Here is a 22826-nt window from a genome sequence, read left to right on the forward strand (position 1 = left end):
CAAACGTTTCCATAATAATCAAAAGCGAATGTTCTCAGTGCAACATTCTGAAAATGTATGAAGAACGTTGCCTTTCAGAAGAACATTCTGGGACCCAAAATGGAAGTTCCCTCTAAAAACATTATTAGAACCTTACTAAAACTTTCTCAGAATGTTTTCCGAGCAGTGAAAAACTAGCTGGATCAAAGTTCTAGTCATTTTTAAAGAAAATGTTTTCATCAAATGTTCAACAAACTTTTCAAGAATGTTTTAATTTGCTTTATACCGAATGTTTTTTTTAATGTTTCTGTGATGCTGCATATTAAAGATGGAACATTTAGTCTTTTTGTTGAGGGAACACATTACACAACGTTATACATATAATATACAATATTTTCACCCTAATAATGAAGGAAGGATGTTCTTGATAGAACATTCAAAAACATTTTCAAGACGTTTTTGTAATCTCAGATGACAGAATGTTCTTTGACATTACTGTTGGAAGGTGGAACAATCTGGCTGCAATGTTCTGAGGACATTTTGGATATTCTATTAAGAGAACACATTGTTTCAGAATGCTACATGACAACAAAGAAAGAACATTTTCAGTGCAACATTCAATTTTTAGCACATTGAGGCATAACAGTCTAACAATGTTCTCACTGAACATTTTTACCTTCAATGGAACTTTTCAAGAGCCTTCTTAGAACTGTTGTGTAGGACTAGATGTTGACATCCCTTCTTGCATACATGAGACACCTACTAAGACTCTGTGGGATGATGTAGTGAGTGAGGGCATCCTCTGGATTATCAAGTGGGTGCCCTATGTCCTAGATGTTTTACTGATAGGCCCACGACACCTCCAGAGGGTTCAGCAGCGAATCCCAGCATCCCAGGTTCACCCCCTAGATGCCATCTACTCACTTGAAGGCCCAGGTGGAGACCCTTACCTTCCAGCCTCGCTGTTTTGCATCGGCGGCAACCCTCATATATCTCATCTTCTTGTGCCCATAGGCCTCCTCTACTGAGCTCTTCCAGGGCACTGTGAGCTCAATAATGCCTAAGCAAAGCTGACCATAGCACCAGGTCTGGTCGCAGGTTGGTGGATGCAATCTCAGGTGTCAAGCAGAGCTCTTGGTCCAAGTCTACCAGCATCCTCCAATCACAAGCCATCTCAACTGCCAGAACATAAGAGCAAAAGAATGTTCTAGCTGGGTCATTGCTAGGGTCACAATCATCAGTGGACAAACGTTAAACCCACAGACAGTCAGACGAACTCAACAAGTGGCTGCAGTGACATTAATGCCAGTGGACAGTGGTCATTGTCAAGGACATGTTGGGGAATAACTCCATGTGTGCAACTTTGAATGTTCTCAAGCTAAATACATTTGGAAAAAAAAGCCCACACCAAAGCAAAAATAGATTCACAATAACACAATGTAATGACAAGGTGAAAATAAAACACTAAGTAATGTAAAAAGGTTACACAAACTCAATGACAAAGTGAAACAATCAAACACATTCAGCAGTCGGAAAAACATTGAAGCTAATAATAGTAACATAACCTCTTTAATTAACACTGAAGCATCACTGTAGCCTTGAGATAAACAGTGTAAAAATGCAGTATGAGAAAGGAACACTAGCAAAAGTAAAATGTTTTGAAAGAACCACATTGAGACTTTCTGTACAAAATCTTCATACGGTTTCATTCCATATCATCACATCTCTTATATTCAAATTAACCCACACAATCACTCGCATCCAGATATTCATCACAAACACCTTGATCTCTATATTTTATTGTTATTTTTCTCATTTGTCTAGAACTGTCATAAGCAAATTCCCATATGACTATAGCTGTTATAGTATTAACTAATCTGTCTCTGTGCACATCAATTTTAATCATATGCTTGATTGTAAATTGTGCAAATACATTAAACTGAACCTCAACCAGCTTTTCCTCTATTTACAGTAAACAAACAATGTGATTGCATAATCTAAATATGAAGGTATCAATGAAATAATGGAAAATCTGACTGTGGATTAAAATAATAACAGCAAAGTTCAAAAGGTAAAAAACACGCTAGAAAAAGGCAGCGTGGCAATCCTTCACTCTCATCCCATCTGTACACTCGGGGTCATAATTCTAACAGCAGATGTCCAGAGATACAGGGCAAAAAGTGTGCAAGTATGACGCTCCCACATGCAGCCAATTAGACATCCAAGTTCTCACGAATTGTGTTTCACGGTGCAGAGCTGAGAAACGAGCAGATTTTGCCCTCGTCTCTCAGGGGGATTTTTGTTCTCTGACATCTGTGTCCCTGTCTCCTCTGCTCCAGGGGGAGGCAAAGTATCTTCACTCCATCGCACTCATCCCCCTCCTCCAGCATCGGCCTGCTTTTACTCCTCCAGTACCTTTATCATCCTCTGCATCTCATCAGGCAAGTAGTGAGCTAGTCTGTTCACTCATCATCTTAACTCCCCTCATCAGCAGCAACAAAATCACCTCCTTATGAGAATCGCTCCACAGTCTGATGTTTGGGTCTTTACTTTGGATTTGTTTGTAGCCTCATGTCATTCCTATAATAGGTGTGAATCTTGTTTATGAACAAAATCCAGCTTGCAGCTCTTCCTGCAACCCCTCCCTCCCTCTCTTCTGTAGACATTGGGCTGCAGCAGGGGACCGTCCAGCCTCAGGGTGCAATATGGCCCATTTAATGTCCACAGAGACTCGGAGAGATTATAAACAACAGCAGAAAATGTGGCTAGAGGTAATAAACAAAAATAAAAACATCTCTTAAATAGCACAAGTATCTTGATCAAGTAAGTAACAAATTATTTCAAAAGACAACACTGGAAAGTCTCTGCAAAAGTAAGTAAAAACCAAATTCCATGTTCTTTTTGAGGCTCTTTGGGGTCATGTCACTTTCTATTTTTGCATTTTCGCCCCCCTCCAACATCACACTCCAACTCTCTGCAGGGTCAGATGGCCAAACTTTCATGACAACTGCTGCTGTGCACACAGCTGCTGCTCAGCATCCACGAACAGCAGAATTGTCAGGAACATTTTATAACCTTCTGGTTTATGGCTGAAGACCTTCAGAGTCTTTGGCCAAAGCAACCTTGGCTGAACGCCAGCTTACTTGCTTACTCTGCAGCTTTGGAGTCCAAAATCATTACAATTAGCAAGTAAGTGCACTTTGAGATTGAGCTTTTGGTGTAAAATGCTGTTTCCAAGGTCAATAAAGAACCATTTAGTTCAGTATCTTGATGAGATACTTATTCAATAAATAATTAAATATCAGAGTCACACCTCAAACTGTACTGAGAAATGGAACAAACACCTTTTACACTCTAACAAAACACACAGTTTGCAGTAATCTTTTTGAGTTCTGACAACTTTTGATGAAATTATGTTTAATTATCAAACTATGTTGAGTTTGCGGAGTTAGTTTTTCCAGGGAACTTTTAATTACCACATATTTAATGATTGATAAAATTCAACTTTATTAAAATTAGATCGTTCCAACTAGTTTTTCTGGGTTGTTTAATGGAATATTTGAATAAAGTAAAGTAAAGTGAATACAGTCAATATGGTGCTTTTTTTTTAAATGATGGAACAGGATCAGTGGTTCCTCCTCCTTGAATTTAATCTCTAAACACATCTTGCATCCCTATTAATCTTGTCCCCTGCCACATTGATATCAATAAAATATTAATCAGTGAGGTAAATAATTCACTATAAAGCAGCTTGGAGCCTACAAAGTAAAGAATGAGTTCCCTCATCTGAATCATCAAAACATTTTGCCAACTTAGTTAATGTGAAGCTTCAATAGGATGAAATATCAACACTAAAATAATACAAGCAGGAGCACGAGGGAGCCTGAGAGACGATATGATGAACCTAGAAACTGATACTTTGACCAAACTCAAGTTTCAAGTTCAGGCGAAAGTCTTGCTGTCATCGACAGACTGAAGTGATAATTAAATGAGCGCTTCGCTGAACCACAACACATCACTCATCTGCTCATCAAATATTTATCTAAAGATGGTCAGACACATCTAAGCAGGATATATGGTCTGGATGTCGGGTAGAGCTGCGCATATTTCTTACTTCATTTCCTGTTAGCTTCAACTGAAGGGACAAATTCCAACTTATTTTTCTTATATTAAAAACAAATACACACCGGATGCTGAAGATGGCGTCTATTCACTTGAATGAAAACTACCAATCTGACATATTAGCCAATGAAATTTCTAATTTTCCTGGTATTGACTTCCTCTTAGTATAGCTCTTTAGACTTTACATTGTGAGGATGTTGAGAAAATAACGATTCTAGGGAGGTTTTAAAGCATCAGACCTTCTGATATAATTTAATCTTTAATTTGTTTTACAATTAGTGGTATCCTAATTGCAGTTCTACATGAATCTCTTTGATAATCTATTAGAAAAATGCATTGATCTGCATTTTTTTTGTAGTTGCAATACTACAAGTGACCACTGCGCTAATTTTTTATACATTTTATACATTTTTTATACATCCATGGAAGCTTTTTTCCTTGTGATGTTGAAAGCTGCAGTGAGAGAACAGGAATGAACACCTGTTGGGAGTGAAAGTCAATTTAAAAAGCTCCTAATATTGCCCCTTTTGACTCATTTCCACGTATATTTATTTTTAAATGTGACATGATTTTACTTTTAGCACAAACTGTGTAGGATTCTCTAAACTCCTCACCACCCGGACCCTCCTCTGTCCTCCAGCAGGCAGTTTCTGAAGATATTTACATAAAAGTTGCATTATTCATGAAGCTTCCTCTGATTGGCTGGAAGTGAGGCCCGAGGTTCACATACAGCCAATGGGAGAGCTGCTTGATGAATAATGCAAAGTCCTGACACAGCATCTTTATCTGGATTAATGGCTGCAACTTTTACCTTTAGCACTGCTTATATAGCTGCTGATAATGGAGAAAAGAATGTTGTCAAAAAAAAAAATAATAATTTCACCTGTTTCTGATGTAAGTTTTCCTCCGCTGGAAGGATTTATTTTTTATCTGCTGATCTACCAGCAATAACAGACTCCCAGTTAGGGCTGTTTGAATTTGGCAAAAGTCTGAGTGAGGATTATTTTGGTCAGTGTGGAACCTGTTTCACTCTGTTCAAGTGTCTTTTTTAAGTCTGACAAATCAGTTAAAGATAAAGTTTGGTGAAATTTTTTGGATGCTGTTTCTTATTATGCCTGTTGTGTGTCCTACCATCCCTTTGGACAGTCATACCATTGTTAAAACCTTACAAGAACATACTGCATATAGTAAAAGGTTAGATTTTAGTATTTAATCAAAGTATCTTGACTGTTTAATCAATTAAACCAGGCTTGCTTAATTATTAATTTAACCCACAGAGATGGAGACCAATAAAAACACCAGGAAAAGCTTGAGTGTAAATAATAGCCCTAATTAAAGCTGCACAACAGTTAGGTGTTCCAGTTTCAAGGCCCTGGTGAAATACATGCTTGCATGTGCAGTAAAAAAAAAAGTAGGATCCTGCATAAATCATTTCTAGTTTCCTGATAAGACATGTTTTTACACCCAGGACCTCTGCATGTCATCACAAACTTGCTCAGACTGTGACAAGGAAGGAAATCGTCCCAAGGTTGACTGCCAGCGGTTGCTTACATTTCAAGCAAACAAACTGTGGAAGTTTAGAACATTTATCCCAAGACAATCTATTCAGCCATGCTGCTTTAGAGAGAGTTCTGGGTAAGTATCACTTGTCTTTTTTCTTAATCTGGCACCTTAACTCACAATCTCCCTTTGCTAAACTTGCTTCCTTGTAAAAGCCCTGCACACCAGTACAGCTGTTTCCATTTATTCTGTCTAATCAGCTGTTTTAATTGCAGACATTTTGACTTTCCACAGCAGGGAACGCACAGGTGGAATTAATGATGCTTCAGTTCCATCAAGTGTCTCATTAAGCCATGACGGCAAACTAAAGTGCAAAAACGCAGCACCTCCTCTCAGTGGAACGTAGCTGTCATTAACACAAATGCTTCTCCCACTATGACCTGTCAAAACATCTGTTGTGAAAATGTAAATCGGACCCCTGTTCAGTGGAGATGTGAGCCAAGTACAAGCTCTTTCTTAATGTGCCTTGTCTGTTCTTGCATAATACCAGAGTCAGTGGTGATTACACGTGACATGAACCATACACACAACTGTCATAAATCATCCAGATCAGGCTTGAAGTTGGAACTTCTCCCAGATTCTGTAAAATATAAGCGTTGCACATATAAGTGCAGAACTGTGTTCTGCAATCTCAGAGACGCCTGTGGCTAAAGGAAGCTGCCAGTTTCCTTTTAACTTGTAAAATGTTCTTGTGTGTGCGACATGATCAGTCTTGTCAGTGCACTACTCAACAGAAGGTAATGGATCTGCATTTGAAACTAAATTTACCTTTTGGAAAATAGTGCAGGACCTTGGACTTCCATCAAACTTTGTATCCTCAAGTCAAGGAGAAGAACAAATCTGTTGGTCACTCGCTAATCGGCTTCCTTCCTTACACTTTCCTCTTCGCTGGACAAACAAGTAGGGTCGGTTCAAGCAATGTCAAGAGTTATGGCCGTAGTTTGTAACAGGAAAGTCGTTACACTGACATGAAAAATCACATGTGAATTATCCAAGTGCAACTATTACTTTTTTATGCACAAAGTAATTTTTTTTTACTTTGTTTACATGCAGATATTGAGTTTTTTGCTAGAATATACAAGACGAGCAAAAAAGGCAGCCATCCTATCTGATGATTTCATCCTTGAAACTGCAGTGAACCCATTACTGCTTCAGAAACATGGATTCAGACTTCTGAACTACTACAAAGCTAAGGATCCAATCCTGTCAACCTGCAGGGTAATGGTTCTTATATCGTTGTTCGTCTTAAGTTTTTTGTTTAATTTTCCCCACCATTACAACATGTAATTGTGTAGCTTAGAATAATTTTACAGTGTTTGAGCAAAGTCGTGGTGGAGCGTCCAGCTTCAGCATCATCTACAGAGAGAGAGAGGGGCCAGATGATTCCAAATGAAGCAACGATCTGGAGTTAGGGGGAATTTTAAGGGAGGGCGTACTTATTTTCATGGAAAAAATTCTAAATATGTCATTTTATTTCACAGAGATGAGTTTTAGAGATGTATTCAAGACCAGAGAGGAATATTAGCAATCCTAAATTTGCACCAAGATTTCAGAAATGTGATGTAACCCACAGTCAGACCAGATCAGCAAGTCTTTCTGATAATTTACCTGACAATAATGCCTCCGCAGTGTCTGGAACATAGATTTTCTTTTCTGTGTTATTGTAGGAATAATGCTGGTTTTAAAACGTGATGCCAACAAACTGGTTTGAAGGTAAAATTGAGGTTATCTTCTTTTTACTTGCAACTTGAACAACAGCAGCTATCAGGCCAGCCTCTGTATGGCTGTCTGTGTGGACACTGTCATCTTAGCTCATTTTATTTAATGTTGCATCAAAATAAACAAAGGCAGTATTGCGCTGGATACAGTTTTCCATTGTATTGTCAGTCTGTTGGAGTTGAGATGACAGATCTATGCACTGATTGCATTTCACAGGTCTAACAGTTGAAAATTGACTTAATTTAAACTTGGAAACTTGTACCTCCCAATGATGTCACTTTGCATTGATTGAGCAAATTCAGTGAAAGCTCTTTTTTACTAAACAAACAGTACATCTCAAACATGATAAGTTTTAAAGACTCTCATTTAGGGTGAACAGATCTCAATAAACCAAATGTGGGACAAAGAGCATATTTGTGTGGGACAGTGTGGGACACCTTACCAAAGCTGAGAGGGGGGTCTCGCATGTACTGTGTCGCTTCACGTCGTATTCCCCACCGTGTGAAACGGAAAACGAACTCTGGCAAACTTCACAGAAAACTCTCTGAGAATCACCTTACACCGGCTTCACCTAGTGATATGTAGTTTCCCAGTCTTTGTTGAAGCTGCACCTCCTCTTCTTTGATGTACTTTCCATTATCTCCGCCAAAATCCATAGTTTAGTGTTTGTCTGCTTTGCGGTGTGTCGCGACCGGTCACGACTGGCACAATTTACGGCAACTGACAACAAGGTGCGGCAGTAAGACGCTGACAGGTTAATCTGGTTGTGATCGCACATCTGCGCTGTTTGACTAACATAGAAAAAAGCCAGATAAAAAACAAAACTCCTAGCATCTGTCCTTTAGAGTTTTAACTTTTGAAAATTATAGCTGCCAATCAAAATGCGGGACAGCGTCTCAATGGGTGGGACGTGGAAAAAGGGATGAAAATGCTGTGCAGTTCCGCACAAAGCGGGACACTTGGTCACCCTACTCTCATTTGACAGATCATCAGTAGTTTATTGGACTAACAGACGGTCAAACGATGCATCAGTTTTATTTTTACATGCCTATGTGATAGTTCTTGCCAAAGTAAATGTCTCCAGGGCCACATTAGGTCATGATGATGCTAAAGATGAGTAGACTCGCAGCCAGTATTGAACCTAGAGGATAGTTTAAGGAGAACAGGTGTCAAAATCTGATCCCAATGCTACAAAAGGCAACACAAGTCTGAAAAAAAGAATTAAATCACACACAGTTGTTACCAGTTGTAGCAAACATTTCTTTGAGCTGTTAACTAAATGAATCTATTGCAGGAATAATGTTATGCAAAATTAAACAGAAGCTTTTTACTAAAGCTGTTACATGTGCATTTTTTTAACACTAAGAATCATTACTGCACTACTTAAAACACTGGAATAAACACAGGTTTGCTGATAAGACAAGAGTCCACCATGCATTTAGTGCCACTGGTTTGAAACACTGTTGTAGCCATAGAGGGAAAAATTAAAAAGATTGTGTTCAGCATTGGGGCTGCACAGTGGCTTGGTGGTTAGCACCTTTGCCTTGCAGCCAGAAGATCCCTGGTTCGCGTCCTGGCTTTCCCGGGATCTTTCTGCATGGAGTTTGCATGTTCTCCCTGTGCATGTGTGGGTTTTCTCTGGGTACTCTGGCTTCCTCCCACAGTTTAAAAATATGCTGAGGTTAATTGGTGATTCTAAATTGCCCGTAGGTGTGAATATGAGTTTGACTGTATATGTAGCCCTGCAACAGACTGGCGACCTGTCCATGGTGTCCCCTGCCTTCACCCCAAGTCAGCTGGGATAGGCTTCAGCCCCCCCGCGACCCTAATGAGGATAAAGTGATGTACAGATGATGGATGGATAGATTGTATTCAACATTAAAAAGTAACTTTGTGCAAAAAATTCAATGTCAAATGTGTCTTTAAAGAGCATTTCCTATTTCAGTGACAGAAGTATTGCACCAATATTGACCAAACTGTCAAAAATTAACACTGTTTAAGGAGGTTATCTCTCACATTGTGAATTCATTGGCACCCCAGATTCTTCCTTGTCCGACCCACTGAAAACCTACCCAGGAATTAGTCTGAGATTCTTAGACCCTGCGAGCATTTGCAACCCCATTTGCATTCCAGATCTGGACCAGATACAGCACCTAACCTTTGTTCTCAACCTGCACCCTGTGGATTAACTTATTATGCACAATGCAAGAACATAAAAAGAAGAAAGGCACATTCAATAACATTAAATTTTTAAAAATTCTTCTTGGTTTTTTGTTTGAAGGTAAAGCAGCTAGTATGAGCTGTAGGTCATGGGACAAGTTGACGCAGGAAACACAACCGCACCATGTCCTTGAAGTTGTTGTCTGTGATGTTGGCGGCTGGTTTGATGGCTATCGGCTGGGTGGATATCGGGACATGTGAATGTGCTTCATATCCAATCAGCCACAGCTGTATGAGGGAGCTGTTAATTCCCTTTGAGCTTAAACTGCTTAATTTCCACCCACTCCAATAATGGTTTCATCACAGTAAAAGGCGGTCTGGTGCAGTTCGATCAGTACTTCAGTTACCACACACAGCAGGTGAGTTTCACTTTAAATGTGGTGGATACAAGGAACGGAATGAAATCTTTTTACAAATGAAACAAAAACAAAGATGTGACTTATAGCTGGTATTTGAAGTGATTTTATTTCTCTGGCGATTTCTTGGCCACACTAGTACATTTATTCCAAAACAAGTACAGATAATGTTGACCTAATAGAGTAGATTTACACAAAAATAACTTGTAGATCTCAAAGGCAATGAGCTGATGCACAATATCTGTGCAAATATATTCTATAACTATTCCCACAGATGATAAACTCATAAATGCACGTTGTAATTTAAATGTTCTTTGGCAGAGAATGACAGATATTGAAATAAGATCAGTTATTTGCATGAAAATGTAGTTCTTAATATTGTCCCTATTTCAGTGTTTGTACTGCAGCAAAACATAGCTGCATAAACTTACTGCATCGACTTAGCAGGAGAGTATTTGGGGTGACGATGCATCATCTGTGAAGCCAAATGATTTTAATGTCCTTTTCCATCTTTTCTGTGCTTTTCTGTTACATTGCATTCTGTATTTTTTTTTTTTTTCCAAGGGTGACTCAGACAGAAAATTGTTTTGGGACTATATGTGCATAAGAGCAGGAAAAGGACTTAATCTTTCAGGTTCACTGCATTAAAATACATGTTAACACGTAATACACACATTAACAAGGACAAGACGGCTCTGCTGAAGAGTGAAAATGTGAGAGGCTGCAAAAAGATCTTAGCAAAAGCAAGATTCCACTGACTAAAAGCTGTAAAGGTGCAGTGCTCACAAAGCATGGTGGACTTGAGTGAATATGGGCTGGCATGGGTGAGTGGGGGGGGGTTTGTGTGACGCAGGGAGGGCAGAATAATAACTATGCACTATTTATAGGAGCACAGCAACCTACAGTATGATATCTTTGCAGAACACTCTCCTCCAACATCTCTGTGTGCTTACATGAATTAAAATGATGACACACTGGCTTAGATTTTACTGAGGTTATGTTGCTGGACCTTAGCTGAAAATGAACTCACTCCGCTTCCTTTTTTTTCTTACAGAAAAATAGGGTTTGGTTATGACTAAGCTATTGCAACCAAATGTTTTCTGGCACTGATTACAGATCTCATATGTCACCTTGTGTTTTGCACAAATTGCCTTGTCTGGTGGAGTATTTTTGTCTAAATGCTTTAGTGTGTGATCTCATATTAAATATGCATTAGACCAAACTATCTAGAATAAGGAAGATATTAGAGGTACCAAAAATAAAACTATAATTAAAGCTGCAAGCAGCGTTGGACGGGTCCTTGCATCCATGCTCGTCGTCGAATCCACGCACGTCCACCAGGTGGCGCTGCGACCGAGAGTGTATATTGGCCTATGGATGTGATCACGTCCGCACTCTGATGACACATATACCATTTCAGGCAGATCGGACCATGTCCAGGCTAGTTATACAGCTTTTCCTTCTATCCACCAGGTGGCGCTATGACTATGGCTGTATTTCAGCATGTGAATGTCATCAGGGCGGGACTCTGATCATACATGTAAAGTTTGAGGCAGATTAGAGTATGTTTAGGGCAGTTACACAGCAGTTGATGTGTCATGGCGAAGCATCAAAGTTCAGGAGGCCGCCATGGCCACGCCCTCAGACTTTTGTGGAGCATTTTGATAACTTTTGATCACCCATGCCTGGAGTACATCCTGGCTGAATTTCATATCTGTCGGTGTTACCCTGTTTGAGTTGATAGCTTTTCAAAATGTCTAAAAATGACCCAAAATTGAAGGTTGGTGTTAAATTCTAGAAAGAAGAAGAAGATTAAAGAAAGAAAATACATAAAAAAGAAGCAATTAAATAAATGGGAAAAAGTTAAGACAATTAAACTTTTATAAAGAATGGGGGGAAAAAAGATGTAAGAAATTAAAGAATTGTATTTAATAAATAAACAGGAAATTTGTAAATAAGTGTTGTAGTCTTTTGCAGTTAATTGATGGATAGGCGTAGTGAGAGACAGCCAGACAATGGGGTAGAAATAAGAATGAGAACAACTAATATAGCACAGGGTTGCCAGCAGGAATCGAACCAGGGCCTCAGCATTGAGGACCAACTACATGTGTCAGTGGCTTAACCCACAGAGCTATATGATCACACATGCTGGCTGTCAGCAAAGGTGTATCAATCCAATAGAAAGTCTAGGGGTAGGGTTCGGGTTACAGAGGAAGGTCCTGACAGTAGCAATGTACCAAAAACATGGATATAAAATTATACATTTTTTCATAATTTAATATTAAGTAACACTAGCCAAAAAATTCTTAGAATAAAGTTGGGGTTTTTCCTTCAGCCGTTGTGGTTGCACTGTACCTTTAGGTTATCTAGATCTACAACGGCTGAAGGAAAAACCACGGATTAATTTCTCAGAATATTCGGCTGCTTAGTATTAACATTAAAAATATTTATGTGTAATATTAATTACCCTATTTTTTTCATTACAACTGTAAGGACCTTCCTCTCCAACCCTAACCCTACCCCTAGACTTTCTATTGGATTAATACACGTTTTCAAGACCAGAACATGTGTGGTCATGTAGCTCTACGGGTTACGCCTGTGATGTTCAGGACTCATTCTTGTATTTTACACTCTCTGATGTTTTCTTTTCTTCATGTCTAGTGTGTGAATCATTTCTGGTTTGTCTCTTCAGTGTCTCATGTGGCCCTGCAGCTTCTCCTCCTCCACCTCCTCCTGAAGCCTTCATCTTCTTCATCATCAGCTGCTCAGTGACTCTGTTGGACGTCTCACTGTGTGGCAGCAGCTCAGGTCAGTGGTGAAGATCCTCTTTATCAGCTCCACACCCACAGACGTAGTGAACGCAGCGTCTGTTGTTGTGCTAATAAGAAGCTGCATCTGAGCAGCAGCAGCTCTGTTCACTCCAGCCTCAGTCACACATGGAGTCAGAGCAACACTCTGTCAGAGCTGATTCCTCAATGTTAGATCTGATTAATCTCTCTCTAGTAACAGGTTATGTACCACAGGCTTTTAAGGTTGCTGTAATCAAACCTTTACTTAAAAAGCCCACTCTAGATCCAGATGTTTTAGCCAACTATAGACCAGTTTCCAACCTCCCATTTCTCTCCAAAATTCTGGAAAGAACAGTTGCAAATCAATTATGTGAACATTTACAAAGGAATAGCTTGTTTGAAGAGTTTCAGTCAGGCTTCAGAGTGCATCATAGCACAGAAACAGCTCTGGTGAAAGTTACTAATGACCTTCTCATAGCGTCAGATAATGGACTGGTCTCTATACTTATTTTATTGGACCTTAGTGCAGCATTCGATACAATCGACCACAAACTTTTATTACAGCGACTAGAACATTCTATTGGCATTAAAGGGACAGCACTGGACTGGTTTAAATCCTACTTATCAGACAGGTTCCAGTTTGTGCATGTCAACAATGACTCTTCTGAGCATACTAGGGTTAATCATGGAGTTCCTCAGGGTTCTGTCTTAGGACCAATACTGTTCACATTATACATGCTTCCCTTAGGCAACATTATTAGGAAGCACTGTATTAATTTCCGTTGTTATGCTGACGACACTCAATTGTATTTATCTATGAAGCCAAATGAAACTAATCAGCTAGCTAGACTGCAAGATTGTCTTAAGGACATAAAGACCTGGATGACCTATAATTTCTTACTACTAAATTCAGACAAGACTGAAGTCATTGTATTTGGCCCCAAACATCTTAGAGAATTGCTTTCAAAGCATATAGCTACTCTGGATGGCATTACATTGGCCTCCAGTACTACTGTGAGGAACCTCGGTGTTATCTTTGACCAGGACATGTCCTTTAACTCGCACATAAAACAAATCTGTAGGACTTCCTTTTTCCACCTGAGAAATATTGTGAAAATCAGGAACATCCTGTCTCAGAGTGATGCAGAAAAACTAGTCCATGCATTTGTTACTTCTAGGCTTGACTACTGTAATTCCTTATTATCAGGTTGTCCCAATAGCTCTCTGAAACATCTACAGCTGATCCAAAATGCTGCAGCCAGAGTACTGACGGGAGTTAGCAAGAGAGATCATATTTCTCCTATATTGGATTCTCTTCATTGGCTTCCTGTTAAATCTAGAATAGAATTCAAAATCCTTCTTCTGACATATAAAGCTCTTAACAACCAATCTCCATCATATCTTAAAGACCTGATAGTACCATATTATCCTAGCAGAACTCTTCGCTCTCAGACTGCAGGCTTACTTGTTGTTCCTAGAATCTCTAAAAGTAGAATGGGAGGCAGAGCCTTCAGTTATCAGGTGCCTCTCCTGTGGAACCAGCTCCCAGTTTGGGTTCGGGAGGCGGACACCCTCTCTATTTTTAAGACCAGGCTTAAAACCTTCCTTTTCGACGAAGCTTATAGTTAGGGCTGACTGGGGGACCCTGACGGGGTATGCTTGTGTTTTCATTTGCACAACTGACTTCCCCTCTTGACGTCCCTTAGTTCTGCCCCTAGTTATGCTGCTATAGGCCTAGGCTGCTGGAGAACCTCTCTTGATGCACTGAGCCCTTCTCTAACTACCTATGTATCTACTACATATACCATTATTGCATTACATTCACTCTGTTTCTTTCTGTGTCCTTTCTCCGAGTGTCCCTGGTCCCAGAGCTGGATGCTGGATGCTTCAGATGTGTGGCTGTGTTTTATGGTCCTTGTGTCCCACCCCCCACCTCTCTATCTCTACCCCTCTATCTGTATCCCTCTATCTCTACCTCTACCCCTCTATCTCTACCTTTCTACCTCTTCTGTCCCTCTCAACCCGCCCGGCCAGCAGGCAGATGGTTCCCCCCACATTAGAGCCGGGTTCTGCTCGACGTTTTTTTCCCTGTTAAAAGGGTGTTTTCCTTGCCACTGTCGCCTTTTGGCTTGCTCTGGGGGTCAGGCATATGGGTTCTGTAAAGCGTCTCGAGACAATTTGACTGTAATTGGCGCTATATAAATAAAATTGAATTGAAAACTGAATTGAACTGAGAGCTCTCAGCAGTTTTCTACCCATTTAAGAACAGGACAAACCGAACAAGCTGTTGTATCGATTTGTCCACGATTTCCTCTCATGTGTCCATTTTAAGGAGTTTGCAGTCAACCAAGGCCGACTCAGAATCACTCCCACCGGGAAGATCTGTGAAGGAAGGTCCACCCGGCTGGTCCAGAAGCTCCGGTCCAGCAGAGCAGCGTCAGGATGGAGACGTAACCGGGTGAGTTAACTAGAGAGGCGACACATTCACATAGAAAATCCAACAATTCCTTCTGTTTTTACAGTTTGTGACTCTGGTAAATGGTGTCATTTTTCAAAGCTGGTGGGTTTTGGGCTTCACAGATTGAACCTAAATGCTTTTCTTAAACAAACTGCTGAGCTGCTGCACAGTGAAATGTTTGAGTGGAGCTCAGGATGAAAGCATCAGAGCTGTTTTACATGTTTTTATGTTCAGCTAATATCATTTCCTCTGGACAATGTTTGTGGTGTTAGAAGTGGACGTTTGTAGGGAGTTTTCAGTTGTAATACTTAAATGCATAAATATTTGCAGTGGTGGTTTCACTGCAAGCATCTACTGATGTCACCAGTGAAGTAAATAAAAACTGCCTTTGTTGAACTTTACGCCTCTCAGTGTCTGCAGTTAGTTTAGCTGAATCAATGCAAAGATATTTCTATTTTTCTACATGACAGGAATGTCAGTGAAATCCAAATGCTAAGAATAAACAAGTGATCTGCCTGGTCACAGATCCCACTTTAATCCAAAATAAAGACTTTGCAAGGAAATGAACTTGAAATATGAGCCACCAGTAAAAGTTGTGATCAGACAGAAGGGCCTGTATTTTATCTTTGGAGAAGTTTAACATGTAAGTTTGTGCAGCTGATCAGTGGTGAGGCCTGTGGATGACTGGAGATGTGTGTGGACACTTAGACGAAGCAGCAAATGTGTTGAAAATGAGTTGTCTTCTCAGAGTCTTGAAGATGTTTTGTCAGAGCTAAGAAAGAAGTAAGAGATCCTGCAGGTGATTGTTGAGTGGTGTTGAGGAATTTGAATGTAGAGGAATAGCAAAGAGATTTTGAAGATATTTGTATTTTATTTGTTTGCTGTTCTCTCCCATTTGTAGTGAAGAGAAGTGATTTGACATGAAGAATGTGATTTGTGTGGCTTTGAAATTGTGTTAAAATGTAAAAATGAGTGATGAGGAGAAGAGTGTGACTTTTTAGTATTGTGTTTTTTAGCGTGTTCTTTAAAAGTTGTAGGTAGATTATCTTCTTTTTTTGATTTTGTGGATTGTTTTTTTTTCTTTCAGTGTTGATGTCACCGCCTTGACGAATAGAAGAAAAGGGCAAAATTTGCAAAAAAGCCTTCGTGCCTTCGTGCCTTCGTGCCTTCGTGCCTTCGTGCCTTCGTGCCTTCGTGCCTTCGTGCCTTCGTGCCTTCGTGCCTTCGTGCCTTCGTGCCTTCGTGCCTTCGTGCCTTCGTGCCTTCGTGCCTTCGTGCCTTCGTGCCTTCGTGCCTTCGTGCCTTCGTGCCTTCGTGCCTTCGTGCCTTCGTGCCTTCGTGCCTTGCTGATGGGTAAATCTCCTGGTTTTCCTTTTTTCCAGGATCCAGTCCATTCCAGTGACACTCCACTCCACTCCACACCACAACCTTTCCACTATCATCCTCAACAAGGTTCCCAGCGGGGATTCGAACCATGACCATCCACATGACAGACACACACCCTCTGTGTGAGCTATCTGTCACACAAGGTCCCTAGTGGAGTTTGTTGTAATGATGGTTGCAAGAGGTTGTCATGCAGCCAAAGTGTAAAAAGAGCCTTGAGCTGGATACAAAACCAAGGACCTCCTGGATGAGAGGCAAATAACTTACCACTGCACTATCCTTCCTACTGGGTGTAGCTGTTAGTTTTCGTAAATGATGGTACACAAAAGTATTAAGGAAGTGAAGATAATAAAGGTACTAAGGTACCGGGGAGGCAAAAAACTTACCTCTACACCACCTGTCCTACAAGATGTTGCTCTAACTTTGCTTAAATGATGCTATCAATTAGTACTGGCGCAACCAAACGACAAATAAAAGGTGTGAGTGGAGATCTGAAGCATGTCAGGTTTGTTTCTGAGACTGAATACACCTGATCTCATCTGATCTGCAAAGCTAAGCAGGGTTGGGCCTGGTTAGTATTTGGATGGGAGACTACCTGGGAATACCAGGTGCTGTAAGCTTTTTACTTCTCCTCACAACCTGAACAACACACTGCTAGCGACAGCTATCAACTAAAACCTCTTGGTTTCTTTATTATACACTCTATGAGGTGGATAAGCTGCAGCTCATGCTGATTTATTGCTGCTTCTGGTTGGAGCCAAAGAACAAAGGCTTCACCTGTTGGAGCAGCTGATGTCCTGCAGCCTCTTCACCACAGAAAGCCTCTGACAGCTTCAATTCTTTACACTCTGACTGCAAGACACCAATCACATAGGAATATTTACATGTATGGAACAAAGAGCTGAGCTGACACTCAACATGTGTTTGAGCATTTATTGATAAAGACATTCAAACATGTCTAGAGATAGAACACCAACGCACGGTGTAAGAAAGGTCAGAACAGACTTCACCTGCTCAGGAAACTGAGGTCCTTCGGGGTGCAGGGAGCAATTCTGAGGACCTTTTATGGTTGTGTGGTGGTATCAGCCATCCTGTATGGAGTGGTCTGCTGGAGCAGCAGCATCACGGCTGCAGACAGGAAGAGACTAAAGAAACTGGTTAAGAAAGCAAGCTCTGTCCTGGGCTGGTGGTAGACAGGAGGATGATGACAAAGCTGTTGTCTATCATGGAGGACATCTCCCACCCCCTGCAGGAAACAGGACCATCACCGGCAGCTCCTTCAGGGACAGACTGCTTCACCCACGATGTTTGAAGGAGGTCCTTCCTTCCTGCAGCAGTCAGACTGTGTTCAATCAAGCCTGCTCCCAGTAGTTCAGATCACCCATGAAGTAACTGCAATAAAATGTAAATAAGTCAATATGTGCAATTTCACAGGTTTTTTTTTTTTTTACAAGCATTTCTATTTCTTCTCGAAGGAGAAAGCATTTATTTATATCGGTGCACTGAGTGCTGCTTTTTTTTTTTTTTTTTAACTTTTTTGCTACTGCCACACTGAAAATTTCCCCACTGCAGAATCTACCTATCCATCCATCTATCTATGGTCCATCTACCTCCCTACCTATCTATCCATCCATCCATCCATCCATCCATCCATCCATCTCTCTCACAGGTGTGGGGGTTGATTCACCTGTTCTCAATCACCTTAATCCACGAAGGCCCGGTTCTTCATTCTTCCGCTCTCTGCCAGACCACAGACTTTGAAACCAGAACCTTTCTCCTAGAATTAGTCTGGTTTCCCCTTTTTGTTTTCACCTTGGTTTAGTTATCCTTTCTGTGTTGGTTTTAGTTTCATTTGTTAAATAAACTCCTTGTAATCTTTGACCTGTGTCTGCAGATGTCCTGTGACACCAATGATCCCATCTGATATTTAGCATGTTTTCAATTATTGGTCCCATTTCTTAAAAAAAAAAAAAAAAAAAAGCCCCCTGAAATCTGATCAGATAAATGAATGTGAAACTACTTTGGGTCTGCTGCAGCTGCCTCCCTCTGATCTTGTTCCTGCCCACAGCACAATCTGATCAGTGAAACACTGAAGGACAACTTCAGCATGGAAAACATAAATAAGCAAAGGCTGCAACTCGTGATTATTTTAATTTTAACTTAACTTTATGTGCTGTTCAAAAACTTTATTTTTTCTGCAAATGTGTAGTGATTCCAAATCTTGGTTACTGATCTCCTTGATTACAAAAAAAATCTGTATCGACCCGGAAAAAAAACAAACATGTCAGGCACCCTATGATGTTAACTGTTTGCCTGAATGTTTTTGTTTAAAATCCTCAGTAATAACCTTTGACTGGTTGCTCTTAACCCTGTAAAACTCACTGCTGCAAAAATACATCAGCTTATTTTTTAATTACTATTTTCTATTATATATATCTGAAATAAACCCTAATCTGTGGGTCTGACAGCAGCGTGAGGTCAAAGAAGCTGCCATCAGCTGCTGCACTTCTGTCCGTCCAGCAGATGGAGCCATGGAGCTGCAGTGAAGTGAAGAGCAGCACAAGGCAACCACCACTTCCATCCACTGACGCATTCAATTTGACTGACGCTAATGTTTTATTGACTTCCAACCACTAAACCAATATGATCACTGATGCACTGAGCTGAAGAAGTAATGTTACATTTCAAACATAACTGGGGAAATAACCGAAACTTCTTCCTTAGGAAAGGAGAAAGTATAAGAGTATAAAGGCAGTGCAAGAATAAATAAGAAAAAAACGGTGCAAAAATTGCCCATAGCATTATATACAGATGACTTTATTCTTAAAAAAAAAAAAAAACAACAAACATGTAGAAGACTATATACAGAGGATCAGGTTTCAGGTATAGATAGATCGACAGATGAATCCTTACTGTGAAAATATTTAAAGACATTGAACATTGTGCAATATAAGGTCAGTCAGCAGCCTCAGTTCATGCACCAAGAAAACTTTTATGCATTTTTTTAAAAATAAATTTTCTCCATTTACAAGGCAGGGAGATAACCGAAACTTCTTCCTTAATAGTTCCTGTTTAGTTTGTATGCTGTGGTGTCAGGATTACTACACATGGAAATGAATATCAAATTAAAATCATTTCCATATCTTGACAAGTTGTTGCGATCAAAAAGTAAACTAAAGCTGCAAGCAGCGTTGGACGGGTCCTCGCATCCTTGCTGGTCGGCGAATCCACGCACATCCACCAGGTGGCGCTGCGACCGAGAGTGCATGTCGGCCTATGGATGCGATGAGGGCTGGACTCTGATCACACGCGCAAAATTTCAGGCAGATTGGAGCATATTCAGGCTACTTCTAGAGCTTTTCCTGTCCATCCACCAGGTGGCGCTGCGACCGAGAGTGTATATTGGCCTATGGATGTGATCAGGGTCAGACTCTGATCACACGTAAAATTTCAGGCAGATCGGACCATGTCCAGGCTAGTTATAGAGCATTTCCTTCCAACCACCAGGTGGCGCTGCGACCGAGAGTTTATGTCGGCCTATGGATGTGATCAGGACTGGACTCTGATCACACCTGTAAAGTTTGAGGCAGATTGGAGCATGTTTAGGGCAGTTACACAGCAGTTGATGTTTCATGGCGAAGCATCAAAATTCACGAGGCCGCCATGGCCACGCCCTCAGACTTAAGGTGAGCATTTTGATAACTTTTGATCACCCATGCCTGGACTACATCCTGGCCGAATTTCAGCTCTCTCGGTGTTACCCTATGTGAGTTTATAGCTTTTGAAAATGTACAAAAATGACCCAAAATCGTCAAAACGTATGACATATAATTCAAAATGGCCGACTTCCTGTTGGGTTTTGGGCATGGCTGTCAATTACATTTTGGTGTGTCTTGACGAGTTACATATGCCTACCAAGTTTCATAATTCTAGGTGACACGTACTGGCCGTAGTAAATGTTTGAAATTTTCCAGGTGGCGCTATGGAGCCATTTTGCCAAACACATGTGCAGTTTCCCTAAAATCTGAAATGGGTTGCCGGTCCAGATATGTGTGGTAATTTTGGCGAGCATTTGAGCATTTTTAACCTGTCAAAAAGTACTTTGTTTATTACGGCAACGATACGTTGCCACGGCAACAGCGTTTTATGAATCGTCAAAATCTTCACACTGTGCCATCGTCAATGTGTGGTCACTCACCTGACCAATTTTCAGAATCATATGACAAAGTATCAGGCAATGGCACGTGCAAATGTAATGACAATTTCTTCCTGTTGCCAATAGGTGGCGCTATGAGTATTTCTAAATTTATGAATGTGGATGTGTTCAGAACCGGACTGGTGTCCCATCACATCAAGTTTGGTCCGGATTGGATCATTTCCAGCTGAGATATTAATAATTCAATTTTTATGGCGAGAAATCGAAATTCGCCGCAATGCCACAGACACGCCCCTTGACGACGAGTCACCATTTTCTTTGGGAATCATCATCAATGTGTTCAGGCTTATGTTACCACATTTGAGGTGAATCTGATCAACGTGCTAAGAATAGTACATCAAAGTGTGAAAAATGTCAATTTCCTGCTACCACAAGGTGGCGCCAGGGCTGGACTGGGATCAAGATATGGCCCTGGCATTTTTGGTCATGGTGGCCCACCATGATTATTTATACAATATGCCAAGCCATACGACATATCAGAGGATATATGTGCACATTGTATTGTTTAAAAAAAAAAAAAAAAACATGCAGCAGCCTACGTGGAAGAGAGTAACCATGTAAAAAAAAAAAGATACACTCTGTCACTTCTCACAGGGACTTTATTCAAAATTTTATTACAAACTGTCAAAATTACCAACTCGAATTGAAAGTGGAGCTCTTCACCAAAATGGAACCTTAAAGTATGAAGAGAGAGATTGAGAGAGAGAAAGATAGAGAGAGAGATGCATAGATGATCAAGAAAAGAAAAAGCTGGAATCAGTGAAGGTATAGTTTTAAAGCTAATGTGACCTCGTCGATCTGTCCCTGCTGTGTCACGTCTCTCCCTCCGTCCTCCTCCTCCTTCTCCTCCTACTCCTTTTCCTCCGACTCCCCCTGAACTTCGGCTTCTTTTTCTATCATGGCAGCAGCAGTCGCTGCCGCAGGTGAAGTAGTGGAAGCAACGGCAAACATGTCACTTATTTAGCAGCATTTTGCTGCATCGACTTGCAGGCTTTTAAGCGTTTATTCGCGCAATTTTTCAGCGCCCCCCTTTCGTTTGGGCCGTTTCTCCATCTTTGCTCCTCTCCACTTTCGGCCAACTCAAACGGCAAAATTTGATGACTTTGGTCAAGAGGCCGAGGAGGGCTGAGAGATTTCATTGGATTAGTCCAATGTCCTTCCAAAAAATTAACCAATGGGCCGTCGCGATCGACAAAAAGGATTTATATTTATATATGATGGTTAAATTATGACACCGCCTGTGCCGGCCCAAAAATGTGCTTCGGCACACCGGGCATCGCCCGGTACGCCAGATGGCCAATCCAGTCCTGGTTGGGGTTAAAATGTAGTCAGAAGAAGAAGAATCAAGAAAGAAACGACATAAAAAAATGACATTAAATCAAAGGGAAAAAGTTGAGACAAGAAAACATTTATAAAGTAGGAAGATATAAAAGTCGAAGTAATTTAAGAAGTTTATTTAGTAAGTAAAGATGTAACTTTGTAAATAAGTGTTGTAGTCTATTTCACTTATTTGATCGATAGGTGTAGTGAGAGACAGGCAGAAAACGGGGTAGAAATAAGAATGTGGACAACTCATACAGCACGGGGTTGCAAGCGGGAATCGAACCAGGGCCTCAGCGTTGAGGACCTAGTGCATGCGTGAGTGATTTAATCCGTAGAGCTATATGTACACACGTTATGTGCTTTTAAACGTGTATTCATCCAAAAGAAAGTCTAGGGGTAGGGTTCGAGTTGGAGAGGAAGGTCCTGACAGTAGTACTGTTCAAAAAAGAATTATTCAAAAAAATAAAATTTGATCATAATTTAATAACAAGCCACTACAGCCAAAAACTTCCTAAAATGAAGTTGTTTTTTTTCCGTCCGCATCGTGGTTGAAAAAGGTTACCTTTAGGTTAGCTATATCGACGATGCGGACGGAAAAACCGCGAATTAATTTCTCAGAATATTCGGCTGCTTTGTTTTAAAATTAAAAATATTTTTGTGTAATTTTTAATTTCCCGATTTTTCATTACAGCTGTAAGGAC

The 22826-nt window shown here is 40.5% G+C and overlaps 1 long non-coding RNA gene across 1 annotated transcript in view; it reads left to right on the forward strand.

The window, feature by feature from the left end:
• The first annotated feature begins 5564 nt into the window (after positions 1 to 5564).
• The window catches only part of LOC129350956 (uncharacterized), a 40791-nt gene continuing 23529 nt past the window's right edge, over positions 5565 to 22826 (forward strand). The window contains exons 1-3 of the long non-coding RNA XR_008604553.1: positions 5565 to 5736; positions 12649 to 12764; positions 15078 to 15203. This is a non-coding gene — a long non-coding RNA (uncharacterized LOC129350956). The remainder of the gene's footprint in view (positions 5737 to 12648; positions 12765 to 15077; positions 15204 to 22826) is intronic.

Source organism: Amphiprion ocellaris, chromosome 17 (genome assembly GCF_022539595.1).
Source record: "Amphiprion ocellaris isolate individual 3 ecotype Okinawa chromosome 17, ASM2253959v1, whole genome shotgun sequence".
In the NCBI taxonomy this organism is placed as follows: Eukaryota; Metazoa; Chordata; class Actinopteri; family Pomacentridae; genus Amphiprion; species Amphiprion ocellaris.